The 17010-nt window shown below is 39.6% G+C and overlaps 1 long non-coding RNA gene across 1 annotated transcript; it reads right to left on the bottom strand.

The window, feature by feature from the left end:
* Nucleotides 1–12011: 12011 nt before the first annotated feature.
* Nucleotides 12012–13354, bottom strand: LOC121682059. The gene is made up of 3 exons (XR_006022406.1): nucleotides 13258–13354; nucleotides 12306–12368; nucleotides 12012–12178 (listed from the first exon to the last, which is right to left on the bottom strand). It is a non-coding gene; the product is annotated as an uncharacterized LOC121682059 (long non-coding RNA).
* Between the last annotated feature and the right edge of the window lie 3656 nt (nucleotides 13355–17010).

Genomic DNA, 17010 nt, shown 5'->3' on the forward strand with positions numbered 1-17010 from the left:
CGGAGAGGATTAGCGCGCGCTCTCTCTGCACCATGGAAACGCAACTAACTCAACAGATTGGAGACTTTTGTTGGTTTATAGACTGAATGTGTTAACATGTATTTGGACGAGAGCTTTGGAAGAGAGTCCGTGATTTAGCCTTCATTTCACTTCAGCACAGGTGAAGTAGCTGTGGAAACTAAAACTCTAAACAGTGAATACTGCTTATTTGCTAAATTGATTTCCATTCCAATCTTTGCAGCATTCTCTACTATATTGTATATTATGGTGGATCTTGGAACTTGACAAGATATTAAGGTTTTGCATCCTCAAACCAAAAGCTCAAGGTCCTCATATTTTCCCTCTACTTCTCCACCATGGTCCTTCCATAGCTCTCTAGCCAGCCTGAACCAGCTCCACCTCCCTTGAGTCCAGCTCCACTTGGTACAATAAATGTAATCCACCAGCACTTCTGAGGTGTTTTGATTGCACTAAACCAATTCTCTAAGAGATAGTGCAGAGCTCCCAGAGGTCCTCCTCCTTCTTCCAATATTGCCAACGCTCATCATTCAGTACTGCTCCCCATATTCCAGTTTTCCCCATTAACTGGGCAGTCTAATTGGGAAAGGGAGAGAGGGGGGGGGCAGTCTATTTGGGAAGAGAGAGAGGGGGCAGGATAAGGCTGAGACTGGCGATGGGGTGGACGCTGTAGTCAGAGAGCATTGAGATTGATTGTGTAGTGTTTGGCTTAAAGAGTGTTTGACTGTGCAAAAGCGTGTGTGTTTGTGTGCGTGTGTATGCGTGTGTGCACGCAAGAGACAGGAGGCCCTCCCCATCTGATATGCTCGAGCTTTGAAGATTGTAGAATAGGGCTGAGGCAGTTGTCGCCGCAGGCATGCTCAGAGAAGAGAGAGGGAGAGAGAGAGAAATAGAGAGAGAGAAAGAGAGGTGGAGAGGAAAGGGGAGAGAAAAAGAGAGAGAGAGATGGAGGCGAACGGGGAGAGAGAGAGAGAGAGATGGAGGCGAACGGAGAGAGAGAGAGAGAGAGAGAGAAAGAGAGAGAGAGAGAGATGGAGGCGAACGGAGAGAGAGAGAGAGAGAGAGAGAGAGAGAGAGAGAGAGAGAGAGAGAGAGAGGGAGGTGGAGGGGAACAGGGAGAGGGAGCGTGTGAACGATAGTAACCGGGGCAAATTTCATGACTCGCACGCTTCCTGCTTTCTAAAGTTTTATTAAAAAGAAACATCTTAGATGTTTTCTCTCCAGAATCGATTAGGGCCTCCACACGGAGGGCGTGTTGTGCTGCAACACAGAGGAATCGCTAATGCCCTGGTGATGTGTGATGTGATCTCTGTGTGTGTGTTTGTGTGTGTGTGTGTGTGTATGTGTATGTGTGTGTGTGTGTGTGTGTGTGTGTGTGTGTGTGTGTGTGCACATGTTTGAAGGCTGTGTGTATGTGTTTGAGTTGTGTGACTGCAGGGATATGGTGTGTGAGTAAAGAAGTTTTGATGAAAATTGTATGTGTAAAGATACTGTGCTAATGGTCTCTCTCTCTCTCTCTCTTTGTATGTGTGTGTGTGTGTATACAGTATGTGTATGTAACTGAATGCATATTTGGACACCATGCTGGTTATGGTTGTTTGCGTGTGAATGAGTGAGTGAGAGTGAGAGTGAGACAGACAGACAGAGAGATAGAGAGAGAGAGAAAGCAACAGAGAGCGAGAACAGCTGACACAGTCAGGCTATAACTCTTTGGGGGCATAGTGCTTTAGCTTAGTAGTGAGAGTGACAGGAGCATCAGCACAGAGTTAGATCACACCACACTCTTAGCACCCGCAATCCACCGGCCTGGGACTACAGCAGGTAACACGCGCACGCACACACACACACACACACACACACACACACACACTCCACCGGCCTGGGACTACAGTAGGTTAACACACACACACACTCTTAGCACCCCTCTCCACCGGCCTGAGACCCTGAGACTACAGTTACAGTAGGTAACATACACACACAAACACATTCTTAGCACCCACACTCCACCAGCCAGCAGGTAACACACACACACACACACACACACACACACACACACACACACACACTCCACCAGCCAGAGGCACAGCACAGGGTTGCTAATTCTTCTTATCCAAGGAAAGAACCACCGGAAGTCAGTGCCACTACAAGGACGTCTACTACCACTATGGCTACCGGGAGTGATTGCAGTAGAGGGACTTCTTGTAGCCAACAACCAGGGGTGTATTTACAAAAAGACACAAACAACAACAGAAACAAAACCACAATCTGTTAAATGTTTACCTTTGAAGTGTGCATATACAAAATTAATGGGCATGAACGTGTCATTTCTGGACTTGTATAACTAATAAATGTGTTAAATGTTTTTTTTTTTTCTTTCTGTCCTAAGATCTTAGATTAAGTGAGAAAATGTCATCGATCTACAGACTCATGCAACTCTCAATATGGCATACAGTGTAAATAAAAAAAACAGACATTTGCCCCATTTTGTGGTTGTTGGGATAAGAATGCAATGTGAAAATGGGCAATATCCAAAACATAGATTATACCAGCCGATTAATTGGTTGACTGACAGGAACACAATCAATCTGACCAATCCCCTGTTGCTCTCTGAGATTGTCTTTCCCAGCAGGCACTGTTGATTGCAGAGGGACTGGGACAGAGAGCTCTGTGGCTCTGAGAGCAATCCTTCTGCCTTGCTAAAAGTCATACAGATTATAGAGCTGGTTTCAATACATGCTTTAAGCATTGCATGCAAAATAGAGGGTGGCAAGTGTATATGATCTTGGAATATTGGTATAACGTAGCATTAAGTATAATTAATGAAATAGCAATCGCCCATGGAGGAGTTACCAAGAGCTGCTGTTCCCACCTGTAAAAGAAAAAGGTGTTGATTGTTTTGAGGCATCATTAGTATGACTGCTTTATGTACTGACAGGTAAATTAATACCTAAATGCAGATGATTTATTAAACCCATCTTCATTGAAAATTGCTGATGCTGAACGTTGCTGATGGTTGAGGAGTGCTTGATTGATCAGTGCTGCAGTGGGTAACTACCACAATCTCCCCAAGCTAAGAGGAAACAGTAAATAGCCTACAGTTCTAGTCATTTTTTGTTTTACTTTTTTATCTAAACGTATTACTTTACTACAGATATCCGGAACCTTCCTTCTAACATATTTAGAGTTAAAGCGCTGATGGTGTTCGACAGGTTAACGGACCGTGTTTAAACATGCGAATGAGCTGCACTGGAGAACTGCCTAGCTGTTAATACACGCGCCAGCCGTCACCTGCTAGACGCCTGGTGTTTTAATCTCTGTGAGGGCAGACACGTCCTAGCCCGCTCACAGTTAAAAACCTGACAGCAATGTGGTGGGACTAGTTTCTTTCTCTTTTTTTAACACTATCTCCTCATGACGCGCCCTCGTTTGAGCTCCGGTTGAATAAGTCCCGGTAATCTAGGCTGGAAGGCGTCATGAGCTCAGTCATTAACGGCTCGGAGGAGATGGTTTATCCACAGAATGAGACAGCTAACAGAAGAAGACAAATTACACATTAACCAGCTACTGCTCATAATGGTATAATATCTATGTTTTCGTGTGAGTGTCAAAAGGCAAGAGGTTCTCATTGACAAAGCCTTTTACCGACCTCACCGTGGAAAGCTTTCCAGAACTTTTCCAGAATTATTTCAGCATACGTCTATGGACTGATGACCACCACTGTGATGCCCTGGGTGACAAGAATTATTAATGCAGGTTGAACAAAGAATTCCAAAGCAGATTCAGTGTAAAATGTCAGATGACTAGGCCTAGCCTACAAGCAGTGATTTTTTGGCACAGATAAACCACGGGTGGTGCTCAAGCACCTGCCCTTCTGACCTCGAACAACATAAATGCCAATTTCGCTGGGCATTTTTTTAAAGCCCCCCCCCCCGGTTGATTAATTTGCAAGACTGCACTAGCCTGCGCCATTCAACTCGCCTTGGCAAAAGCAACCACAGTTAACGCATATCGAACCCCCTAGCGCACCATCGACGTCTGTCTTGCTTTTCATTGATGAAACTGGTAGCGGCAGCGCACGGTACTGCTCATCAGTATTGAAACTCTATTCCAGCATCGCGTGCAATGAACCAAGAAGACAAGCGGGAAAAAAGTAGCCACCTCAAACAGAAGGAGTGACAGCAACTCGTCACGATTATTTCCTTTATCAAATAATATAACAAAAATAACAAAAAAACAAAAATAAATAGGCTAAAACATAACACATATGGATGAAGCCTACTTTGATCTGTATCCTATGGAATTGTGGAATTGCTAATATGCCTCCTTTTCTTGTTGGCACTTGTTGGCTCCAGCACTAGTCGAAGGAGCAATTGGTTGATGATCTAAGGTAAATAGCCTATTCAGCTTGATCCACACCTTCATTGATAGGCCATGGGATAGGTCATTACTTAAGCCGTCAGCGGTACATTATAAGTATCATAAGTCTCATAAACTCTCTCATAATTGGTGGATTTTTCATCTTAAGCACAAACCCCTTAACTGCCCGTGCTCACCCCTGAATTTGATTGTTTGTGTTTGTATTTTATTACATTATTTACATTTCATTATATTATTTCGACTATTTGACAGCAAGGACAATGTGGGGCAATGATAATAAGGGTAATGGTGTCATCATTTTGTCTTAGTCCGACAACGGTAATGACTTTGGCTTTTCAGATCTGTCTGAATGAACCTGTAAAACCTCCGTGATACTGGCGGATTAAACCCAGATCCACTGGATCTGCGGTAAGGACCAGATAATTTGGTGTACCTCTCAGTGCTTTGAGGTCATACCTCTATTCGAACAGTAGGGTGCGCCATAACGCACAAGAACGGTCTATGCAGAGCCAGGGCACAAATTAAATCGAGGTCTCCGTTACTTGAAGGCAAGAAATGATCAGATGTTGGTCTAAACTTTTATATAAAATATTGGGCCCACATTAAATAAAAAAAGTAATGCTCGGACTGATAAATCGTAAAGACCTCCGGTCTCAGCAGTTATTTGAAACCTCTGCGTTCCTGTTGGTATGACAGTTTCGCTAACCAACCACCAGGTGGAGCGCAAGACGAAGGAAAGGTCTGGGTAATGGTCAGAGAGCCAGTAATCTGGGGTAAATTTGGTCATGATTTGATCTACATTTAAATGTAATCCTGTCAAATATGGTCTCTTTAACGCTGGAAACCTTTGCAGATATTCAGGCATTTTAATCACATAAATTGATCACAAATTGATCAACGTCAAGCATTCATTTAGCCACAAGCCAAATACTGGGGTACATGTTTCTTGAGGCAAAAGAAGGAAAATCTGGAAAATCCAGGAAAATCTGACTGAATTATTGGTGAAATGCTAATGTATACAAACAAACAATTAAAACAAACAACTTGTTGATGTGCACATAAATACCTTATGCTGTTTATTGTTTTTAATGTTGTGATTGAGTAGTCAATGATCCTTTGAGTGTGAGAGCGTGATGTTTTGTGTGGGGAAACCCTGGAAACAAAGGAACTGTAAATATCAAATTTTTCCTGCAGTCTGGGTTTTATTATTTTCTCTCTCTCTCACACATACACTTATGTACAATAACAGACACACACACACACACACACACACACACACACACACACACACTCATGTACAATAACAAACACACACACCCCATTATTCCCCAGCACCGTGACATTATCTTTATGTTTAGATAATTTAAATGAAATGAATGATACAGGTAATTTAAGTGCTTAATGGTGACACAGACGTAGAATGACATCCATTACTTTCTATAGACCTTATTGAACATGTGAGGCTCACGAAGAAGGGGTGGATGCTGTGCAGTGCTGTACCCTACTCAGGGAGGTCCACCGCACAGCATTGCACAGCCACTTACTATGCATAATTAATGAGAGAGAAATGAACCAGGAAGGCGATCGTGTCAATATTTCATTACCATTTTCAGAGGGATTTTCCAAATAATCAATTCCTGAAATTTGACTAAGTTGAATAATGCAGTATGAACAAGTGTGCCCACATTTCCATCAGCATGGAAAACTATCCCCAGCATAGAACAGAGGGAGGGAGAGAGAGGCGGACGCGACACCAGAGGAGTCTCATAGCGACCTCTGACACCAGAGGAGTCTCATAGTGAGAGTCTCATAGCGACCTCTGATAACAGAGGAGTCTCATAGCGACATCTGATAACAGAAAAGTAGTCTCATAGCGACATCTGATAACAGAGAAGTAGTCTCATAGTGACCTCTGGCACCTGTGGAGTCGTCTCATAGTGACCTCTGATACCAGAAGACTACCGGTAGTCTCATAGTGACCTCTGACACCTGAGGAGTCGTCTCATAGTGACCTCTGAAGGAACGGTCAAACGTAGAAAGAATCATTAGAGGACACAGATGAAATGCAAAAAATATGTATACATTCAGTTAAGAACAAAATGATTCATACCCCTGGCAAATATTGATTTATTGCTGATTTTCTCTTTATCAATATGTTTGTTCTGACTGAAAATGCTATCACATGCCAAAAGTTGGTAAGACAATGTGGGAGAAACATAGAATTAAAAAAAGAAGCGATTTCATCTTTAACCTTTTTATGAAAAATGGCAAGCTCATAACTATTCATACCCTTTTTAAATAATCAATTTCCACTGATATTCTGGTGGAAAAGATCAGACAGTGAGCCAAGAGACCTGCCCCAATAGGCATCATTGGACCATTAAACCAGACAATGATCCAAAACATACAGCCAAACCAGGCAAGAAATGGTTAACAGAGAACATTGTCAACATTTTAAGAGTGGCCCAGCCAGAGTCCAGACCTCAATCAGTCAAAAAAGTTAGCACAATAGTCCAGTCATTTTAGGAGAAAGGGTTGAACAAATTGCAACACAAGCAAACTTAACTGATTTTGAATCCTCAGTATGTCCTGAGTAAGGGAAAAAAAGCCCCGAAGAATCCCAATAGGGGAAAGTTTAGAAAAAGACCTAAATATACCCTATTCATGCGCCTATACAGTATTTTTCTCACGCAAATAGGGGAAAAAATTAACCTTCACATATCACCATGAAAATTACTGAGTTGATTACTTACATCAAGACAAACAAAAAATGTATTATAAGTTTTTTGAAATTGTTTGTTAACATGGGCAAACAGGGCATAATGTAATTATGTATAGCTAATGTATAGTGACCCAAAACTAATTGCAACATTTGACAAACAAATTGTCCAAGGCATGGAGGAAGATAATACATGTCTTAACTGGTATTATATCTCATCTAGAAGGTATATGCTTATAGAAAATATATAGATAATGGTGTTTAATTTGTTTTCCCTGGACAGTATAGGCCAAAATGTATCCACTTTACACTAGATTCGCCTTTACAGAATAGAGGGCAATGTATTGTGCATGGCATAGAGGAAGATGGGAAATGTCTTAAATGGTGTTATATCCCCTCTAGAGTGTATATGCTTATAGAAAATATATACTCTATGGTGTTTAATTTGTTTTCCCTGGACAGTATAGGCCAAAATGTATCCACTTTACACTAGATTCGCCTTTACAGAATAGAGGGCAATGTATTGTGCATGGCATAGAGGAAGATGGGAAATGTCTTAAATGGTGTTATATCTCCTCTGGAGGGTATATGCTTTCAGAAAATATATAGTTTAGGGTGTTTAATTTGTGCAGGCCAAAATGTATCAGCTGTTCACTTGATTCGCCTATACAGAATAGAGGAGTATGTGTTACTGTATGCATGGTATGGAGGAAGATGGGACATAAGTTGATTGATGCTATATTTCATGTACAGTGCATATACTTTTAGAATATGTATAGTTTTGACTGTTCTATGACTTTGGTAAAACCATGATCCATGCATAGGCATGCACTGTTAATTATTCATCTTAAACTATATTTATTAGTATAGCATTTTTACCAGATGTCACAACAATAGTCACACTTGGAGGCTAACTGCAGTTATCCCATCTGCACCCTTCTGTTGAATTAGGACATTATCATGTCCATCTTCAACTTTGCCTTCACAATTTTCCTGCATTCACTAACATAAACATACTGTGCTGTCCGATTATTGTTTTAGACAAAAATTGTGCAAAGTAAAGGTGCATCATACAGGCCCCTCTGATTGGACAGACAGTATATCAGTCAACCCCTGGGCAAGAGGTCAATTACTATAAGACTTGCAAAATGATGGACTGATACTTTAGTGTGATATACTGTATGTTTCAGTGACCTCTAAATCAGATTACGTAAACACCAAAACCACTTTCCTAGGCTGAATAATGCCTAACTATGTGTTTGTACAGATTACACATTGTGGAACACTTACATGCAAAAACCCACCCACGCTCTATTTAAAGATTCAACAACCATTTCCATTGATTCAAAGGGCCACAATGTAAAAATAGACACCAATTTTGCAACAAACCAGTATGAAATAAGCCAAAGGAATTCACTCTGAAAATAAAAAAAATGTTCCTCAACAATGCAAGATTCTAAAATTCCATGTAATGTTAGATGGGGTCAGATATTCTTTAGAATGTGTATTCTACAACATTCTAATTACAGTTTTGTCAGTATTTGCTGAAGAATAATGCATAAAACAACCCTCATTTTAACATATTTCCACCAACTGGATTTTCATGGTCTTTTACTATGGTGTAAAGATCACCAATTGAAATATTAAAATGTGAAAATAAATTATGTTGCAATTAGTTTTGGGTCAGACCTTTGCCTGGACTATTAGCTCCGTTGTGGTATGTATACAAATTAACTATACGTAATTACATTATGCCCTGTTTGCCCATGTTAACATGTGTAATGTTAATTTCAAAAAACTTATAATACATTTTTTGTTTGTCTTGATGTAAGTAATCAACTCAGTAATTTTCATGGTGATATGTGAAGGTTAATTTTTTTCCCCTATTCACGTGAGAAAAATACTGTATAGGCGCATGAATAGGGTATATTTGGGTCTTTTTCGAAACTTTCCCCTATCGGGATTCTTCGGGGCTTTTTTTCCCTTAATCAGGACATACTGAGGATTCAAAATCAGTTAAGTTTGCTTGTGTTGCAATTTGTTCAACCTTGACCCCTATTTTGGCTTAAAATGACTGGACTACAAGGCCAAAGTGATGGCAAATAATCGTTCCTGCCTCAAAACCCAGATCGCTGCTAAAAAGCTGCGGTCTACAATCATTGTGGAGACATGGAGAGGCTTGGTAAGTATTATAAGAACAATTTCAAGAGCTTTGATGGCAAATATAGATGTTTCCATTGATTATTTAAAAAGGGTATGAATAATTTTGGACATGCCAGTTTTCAAAAAAATGTTTAAAAAGATAAAAAAGATTTTTTTTTTACCACGTTTCTACCACATTATCTTTTGGCATGTGGCAGTGTGATTTTCAGCCAGAACAAACATATTGGTCAAGAGAAAATCAACATTACATCAATATTTGCCAGGGGTATGAATAAATTTGTTCTTAACTATATGTACTCAGATAAGGAATATCTTTGGAAAAACATTGCATTGCAAAAGTGTCCTGTCCATTCCACATAAAACGAGAGATAAAAATGCATGACTCAATCTGTCACTTATACAGAACATGAAGCTGGCTGACCCTTCTCAACTGAGAATTTCAACAAACAAACAACTATGAAGCGAGACTATACAGATTGAAGAAATCCTGAGAAATACGCAGGTCCCTGCCCAGGGTCCCAATCTAGGTAAAGTGGACTGAGGTAAAGTGGAAAAAGGTCAATCAATTAATATTTGCCATTCTTTTTGGAAATCATGGACTCCTCTGGCCAAAGAGGAGAGGGCCTATCCAACTTATACAACTTGTTATAGTGCTCAGTTCAAAACCCAGCATCTGATGAAGGTGATTAGTGCCTACAGCATGGCATGTTGCACATCTGATAAGTCACAATCAATTCTGAATGATGTATACAGGTTTTGAGCAACATATACTGCCATCCAGGCAACGTCTTTTTTTCGGGGAACACCTTGAATATTTCAGGGGAACAATGGCAAAATGAATTCTGCACATCATTTAAACAGTATTTCTCCATAGCGGAAGAGTCCAGGTGCTAAAATGGTCTGTCTGCAGTCCAGACCTGTCAAATTAGGTGCATCATGGAATGAAAAACATGATTAAGAATACCCTGTTGAGCAACTGAAATCCTAGATCGGGCAGGACTGGGACAACATTTCATTCTCAACACTCTAGCAACTGGTCTCCTCAGTTCCTAAACATTTACAGAATGTTGTTGAATTAGATTAGATTAGATTAGATTAGATTCAACTTTATTGTCATTGTGTAGAGTACATACAAAGACATTGAAACGCAGTGAATTAAGTAAATTAAGAGGTGAAGCAGCACAGTGGTAAACATGCCCCTGTCCCAGCTTTTTTTTTATGTTGCTGGCATCAAATTCAAAATGAACATACCATATATTTTCCATGAAATAGTCAAAAGTTTCATTTTCAACATTTGATATGTTGTCTATGTCCTTTTTGCAGCTAAATATGGGTTTACGAGACTTGTACATTATGACATTCTGTTTTTATTTGCATTTTACACAATGTCCCAACTTTTTCTGATTTAGGGTTGTATAATGAGCAATATCTCTATGAAATGATTAAACCTAGCACTACAAATGTTCCAAAACATTTACAAAATGTTGTTAAATTAGATTAGAATAGATTAGATTAGATTCAAGGTAGGTTATTTCAAGCGAGACAGAGCAGCACTGTAAAAAAAAATCCTGTAAAATAACAGTAAAGAGCTGGCAGCAGAGACGCCAGCAGTATACCATTATTTTTACGGTATTTATATGTAAAATGATTTTACGGTAGTAGCCTGTAAACCATAAAAACAGTATATTTCTGTTTTTCTATAAATTACAGTAAAGAGCTGGCAGCAAAGACGCCAGCGATATACCGTAATTTGACGGTATCCATACCGTAAATTGGCTTTACAGTAGTAGTCTGTAAATCAGAAATACAGTATATTTCTGTATTCACACTGTTAAAGCAATAAAAACTTAAGAGAGAATCAAAATCAAATACCTTTATTTCAAAGAGCAATGTCAACATGAATATTGCTACTTTCAAAAAATGAAAAAAATTGAAATATGGAATGGAAATGTGTTTTTACATCTTAAAATAGTCCTGTGAGGTAGGTTTGTATTTTTATATCTTAGTTGTTGTGGATCCAGTAGAGATGACCATCACTTTGGTTGCCGCTGTTCCTCCCTGCAGCATTATTCCAGTGTTGCCACTGTCAAACAACAGCAAGAAATTATAATCAGAATAATAAATAAACTATACAATCAGGAATGTACAGTATACACTCCAAGCTAATGCTTATAAAGTTAATAGCAGTTCTCTTGTGGCTTAATGTGTCAATGTCAGATTGTCAAAACAAAGAGAGCGAGATTAAAGAGCTCACCGGTCTATATCAAGTTCCATTCAAGTCAATGAGATTCTTCAGAAACATGGCGACGTGTGTATTGACTGCAGAAGACTTCTTCTGGATGATAACACCTTTCTTCTTGGAGACAACCTTGCCCATTTTGGCCTTTGTCCCGCTCTCTGGATTTATACCAATGAAGCGCCTGAAATGAAAATAGTCTAAGATCGGAGTGGGGTTGCAACAACATACTGTTTCGTGTATATTCAATTAAATGCAATGAATTGTTCATCAAAAGGAATTAGATTAAAGCCTATAGTCCAACAAAATACCCAGTCTGTGTGTGTGTGTGTGTGTGTGTGTATGTGTGTGTGTGTGTGTGTGTGTGTGTTGAAATTGTGGCTTGAAGTTTACAGTAATAATACCATTTTATGCAAAAAATACAAACACATTAATTTAATTGTATATATCCATATAATAATGACAAGGAATGAAAGGGGTTTACCTCTAAATGAATTCCAGAGTGCAGACTGCCTCATCTTGATACTGAAGGTTGAATATGTAGTAGATTGCAAACACAGCAGTAAGTCCCGATGCAAATGTTGGTGGGATGCCCTCAGAGATTACACGGCCCTCAAAGGTGATCATCCAACCTCTAATTGTGACTTGCCCTGTTGCACCTGAAACTTCAAGTCATGGCATGTTACCTAAGCATTGCATGTGACCTTGTGGAAACATTTGTAAACTCGAGATGAATGGCCGATACGATATATAATGTGCCTATCAATGAATCTAAATGAAATGTATGTATACCAGGCAGTATCAGGCGAGGACTTGCAGGAGAGTTGTCTCAACGTCAGCTGCAGTGGCAGACATCTGTAGGAAACAAATACATTATGCCTACCATAATAAGATTTTAAAGAAGAAAAAATATAAACACACTACTACAGGTAGGTGAGAGTAACCTAGAGCCAAATAGGGTAGGCTTCAGAAGTACCTACAGTCAAACTGCTAAATAGATTTGCCATTGAAAAGTTAAAGGGTAACCATTTGTACAGGTCTTGGGGAGTTCTACTGCAAATGTCTAAAACGTAGTAAGAACCCTTTTGTGGCTCCAGAGGAAACTGCACATAATCTGATACGTTTCTGCTGTATTGATTTGATCATCATCATATGTTCAACAGTGTCATAGTAGGGCAAAGAAGACAAGTAAAATACTTTTTAAAACCTTGCACCCACTTTACCCATAATGCAATTTAGCAACTGTGTGACAACATGGAGGTAATGTATCAGCTTAGATGCAGCTTCCTCTGAGCCACAAAATAATTTATACTACTTTTTTCACATATGTAGTAGTACTCCCCAAATCAGTAAACACATTAGGTGTCTGGGCACTTAAGACTGATGGAGTCACTCTTTAAAACACAGTGTGCAATATATAAAATACAATGGGGGGGGGGGGGAAGCCACAGATAATGCAAAACGGTTTGACAAAGCCTATACTCTAAAACAGTTGGGAGAAGTAGCCAAGTAGCCTAGGCTGTGTAAGACGTGCAGCGACAGATAAATAAACAAAATGCATTCTCAAAGAGTCCAGAAAGGCAATATTTGCACACCGATTTTCCGTTTAAACAGAAAAGTGAAACCCTAAGCCTTGATGATTCAAGTGTCTCTCTTTAACCGAACTAGCCTAATTTCCTTGTTAGCCTAGGCTAACTGTAAAACACACTTCATTAAAAGTTGACACAAACAAAATAAAACTCACAAAAACCATCTCGGTTAGCCGATGTTCCAATAATCCTATAGTTACTTTGTATCCTCAGTTAATTTGTAGATGTCAGACCCGATGTATGTAGATGAAGAACATTCGATGATGTGTAGCACGTCATCCAAATTGTGACTCCTCTTCTGGAAAATCTCCTATCCAAATTATGGTTCATGAAGTCCCTCCAGGAGTTGATGGCAAATAATTTCTGTATTTTATTTTTTTAAAGAAAATTGACCAAGCAGTAAAAGACTAATGTATCAAACTTCTGACCGTAGGCCTATTCCAGATTCCCCAGCAACACCACTCAGTTTCCAAAAAATACTGTAGTGTCCTGTAATTTAAAACATCAGCATACTGTTTAGGGCCTCTGTCCTGTTGCTCCAAGTTAAGCAGCCCACAATGCATTGCTAACTACAGTACTAAACTGTTTAACACGAAAACAGTATTTTAGTGTTGAAAATTGGCTGTAAATTTACAGCAATTACTTACAGTGAGTATATGACAGCAGTACATGATTGGTACTTGTTTGCTCATAAGTGAAATTACACCAGACATAATTTCACTGCATTTCTTACTTCCAGTAACTATATGCATGTGACAATAAACTTCCTTGTATCCTTGTAAGTGGGTATAGTAAAGGAGTATATCATCAAACAATACTGATACCTATGCAGAAAAATGATAATGACCATGGCGGCCCCAACGAGGTCTCATTCCAACAAATCCAGCCCACTGCCTAAAATGAGTGACACCCCTGCTCTAGTGGTACTCTCAGTCTGCGAGATGTTTTTTATTAAGACGAAACAATCACTTCAAATTATATCAAAATATACAAAAAAAATCCTTAACCACACGATCACTGAAGTTGAATTTAAACTGATAAACTGATCAATTTAAACTGATATACTGTATATCAGTTTTCATATCAGCCAACAGGAGTCAATAGGCATACTAGGCCAGTTTGGAGCATTAGCCAGTGATTGACAAGCTTAGCTGTGATGGCGAAGGAAGCATGACTGATCAAAAACATTACAATCAAGGCTCCAAACAGGAAGTATTAAAAAGAGAAGTGTGGTGAATATATTAAGCAGCAAGAGCAACAATTCCTAGTGGCGGCTTTAGCACCTTCAGTTCACCTTCACTGTAGCCTACTGTATTTTAATGCTGGTCATAATGGTGGTACTGGAAAGTCAATTGTTTCACAATACTCACTGTGAAACATTTGAGAACCAATGACCTACACAATAGTGGGAGTAATATTGAAATAAAGTAGTTCACTTCTGTTTTGCGTGTAAGGACATTATAACACAGACAATCTGCAGTGCATCTCCCCCATCCATGTACACAACACCAGTCACACTAAGAGCCGGCCCTGATCAATCGATTCAATCAATCAATCGATGTCTCTCTGGGGAGAGACAAACACAAACAAATAAACAACAACAAAGTCCCTGTGGATTTCACTGCTGCCCTTCTGCTAAAACACCACATCTGCATACTGTAGCTGAAGGCCACTCTCCTCGACTCCACGTCGCCCGTTAAAACATGGTCTTTGTTCCTCTATCAGAAAAAGGCAGGATCCAAAAGCTAGTCACTGGTTTTAAACATCTGTCAATCAGAAAAAAAGGCACCTTTCCAAGAGAGATGAAAAGTAAGAAGGAACCAAGAAAGGGAGAGTGAAGAAAGGTAGAGTGAGGGAAAGAGAGAGAGAGAGAGATAGATAGAGCGAGGGAAGAAAGGGAGAGTAAGAGAGAAAGTAAGAGGGAAGTGAGACAGAGAGAAGGGAACAAAGCGCAAGAGAGTGAGGGCTTCACTTGTCCTCAGGTGACATGGCTGGATCAATGGGTCAGAGGAAAAACAACCCAACCTGCCTTCCCTTGACAACTTCCCTAGCAAATGTGCACGTGCACACACACACACACACACACACACACACACACACACACACACACACACTTCTTTAGACCTCTTTTGCCTTAGTTATGCATCTTTGTTTTTATTTCTCACAAATAAATACCAATTCTCTGTGTCGCATACAGCTTTGCTGATATGTCCTGCGTGTGTGTGTGTGCGTGTGTCTGTGTGTAATGGTCCTGTTCATCTGCAAATGACATAACCTCTGTGGTGTTGACATCAGAGTTTCAACTCCTTGGGGGCCTCCATGCTGTGGCGTCATGGTGCGGCACTCTGGGAAACCATGTCCTCCATAGAGGCGTTGCCTAGCAACAGCTTCTGTTTATTGGAGACTGATGGGAGAGTCTGCTATTTAAGCGTGAAGTTACTTGACAAATGATAAGTCTTTGAGATCCAATTTAACCATCCTTCCTGACTAAATAAACACATATTCAGAAGTGACGTCTATGGATGATTCCAGAGATGTTGACAAATAAAGAATTTATAAGATTTATCTTAATATTGCTTCCTTGCAAGGTATACATGCATATGTCAATATGTTAAATATGTTTTGTAGTATGCAAGAAATATGGCATTTAGATCGAAAAAGTAGGCAATTCTGTGGTCCTTCACATCTCAGAATGCTTGAAAAGTGCATTTTAAAGCTAGAGCAGTTATTTTTATCCCTGGGTAAACTTTAGTAGCCTACTCTTTTCTCACATCTTTAGTTTCATGCCGATAAGCAGGACAATATGATACAATTTTGATGACATCAAATTATAATAATTTAGTTTCAACAGTGTTGCAATGTTGCTATAGACCTGTTCAATCTCTTCCTAGAGTGTTTCCAATTTAAACCTTCAAAATCAATGCAGATAAGTTGTAATGAATATGTATCAGACTTTAGTGTAGTGCTTTACAAAATGTCAACTTTTAAAACTTGTTTTCCATTTTTGTTTAATCCCCGAGTTACCATTAGCTCAATGTTATTTTGTGTGCCACCAGCATTCCTTTAGAAATGCATGTTTGTTTAGGTAGTTGTAAGGGTCCATTGCAGCTTACACACTGTAAAATGGGGGAGGACATGGGCATTATCTACTACAGGACGTGGTCATTTCCATGCTGAATTTAGTTGCCACATTACATACCCAACTGCCCACCAGGATGCCAACCCGGAAACACTCTGATTTGAGGACACAGCCATTCTTTCCTCAGCCTACGACATGGCCTACATATATGCTTATAGCCTACATTGTGCCTGTGTTTGTTCTGCGAATGGAACTGGATACATATGACAGAAGACACAGGTGCAGGTGGCTCTCAGTCTGGTAAAACACCCATTAGAAAGTGCTCGGCTTTCAACCCAGTTCTCCCCTAATTTGTCCATCCATGCTTGCTTGCACTCCCTCATTGTAACTTATCCCATCCAACAATATAATGTTGATCCACTTGCAAATCTCAAATGCCCCTTCAGTCATTGCACCGTGTAGACAACCCTGACCTGATTATCCTTACAAGGTGATCAGTCAACCATCGGATGCAAATCATCAGAGAATAAAATAAATAAAAATCAGCATCCAACTGATGACCTTAATCAGGCCATAGGTTCAAGGTTCACAGTTCACAGACTCCCCACCCAGAGTCTTACAAATCCAGGTTATGGGTGCATGGATCACGCCACCTCTATTCAATTCTGTTATTAGGCACATTTTGTCACAAACTCTAAAGATGGGCGGGCCTTCAGATAAAAGAAAAAGCAAGCCTCTGCTAGGGGCATTTAAAGGATAAATAAAACACAATTAGCTATAAAGAATGACTAACAATGACTAAACAAGTTTGAACATGTTATGAAATGTT

The sequence above is a fragment of the Alosa sapidissima genome, chromosome 14, assembly GCF_018492685.1.
Source record: "Alosa sapidissima isolate fAloSap1 chromosome 14, fAloSap1.pri, whole genome shotgun sequence".
In the NCBI taxonomy this organism is placed as follows: Eukaryota; Metazoa; Chordata; class Actinopteri; order Clupeiformes; family Clupeidae; genus Alosa; species Alosa sapidissima.